The sequence below is a fragment of the Schistocerca serialis genome, chromosome 5 (assembly GCF_023864345.2).
Source record: "Schistocerca serialis cubense isolate TAMUIC-IGC-003099 chromosome 5, iqSchSeri2.2, whole genome shotgun sequence".
In the NCBI taxonomy this organism is placed as follows: domain Eukaryota; kingdom Metazoa; phylum Arthropoda; class Insecta; order Orthoptera; family Acrididae; genus Schistocerca; species Schistocerca serialis.
Genome location: NC_064642.1, coordinates 551,019,943 through 551,020,622, shown reverse-complemented (window position 1 = coordinate 551,020,622; position 680 = coordinate 551,019,943).

The following is a 680-nucleotide window of genomic DNA, read 5'->3' as shown; positions in this document are numbered from 1 at the left end:
AAACTGTTCCTCCAGTTTTGTAATGACGGTTGTCAGGTAAGAGTAACCAAGCACAGTAGACAGCTAATCTTGCAACTTCTGTTTACCAGCTAGTACTTCGGCATTTTCCAAAGATGAAGAATCATTTGGTATGACATCTGAGTATCCCACCCAGAGGAAGTCCTGTATATTCGACATGCGTTTGTATCCTATCCGGAGCCTTTTTAAGCAATTTCTTATTGCATGACAGAAATGCGTTTCGTTTGCATATGAATATTCATCCTTCAGTGCTTCACCAATTCGATGCAATGCGTGTGCAATGCGTGCGCAATGCAGATCTCGTCCTCTAGGTTGCAATACATTCACAAATGCCAATAACATGTAAGACGCTTGATCCGTAAGTACTAGCCAAACTCGATCGTACTGTATTCCTTATGGTCACAATACATGCATCACTGAAACTTCGCATCAGACTGGTATCATTTGTTTTATTGAGAGAGTTCATTTTCAACAGCGTGGGTTTCACTTGCTGTCCATTTAAGAGTTCTAGTAAAAGATTTATAACATATCCGTTTTTCGTATCACTGGTTTCATCTAACAGAAAATATACTGAACTTGCAGCCGATCTGTCGTAATTTCTCTTTGTGCAGAGGCTGCAGATATGATTTTCGTAAGGTACTCTCGTCTGGAGCAGAGTTCCC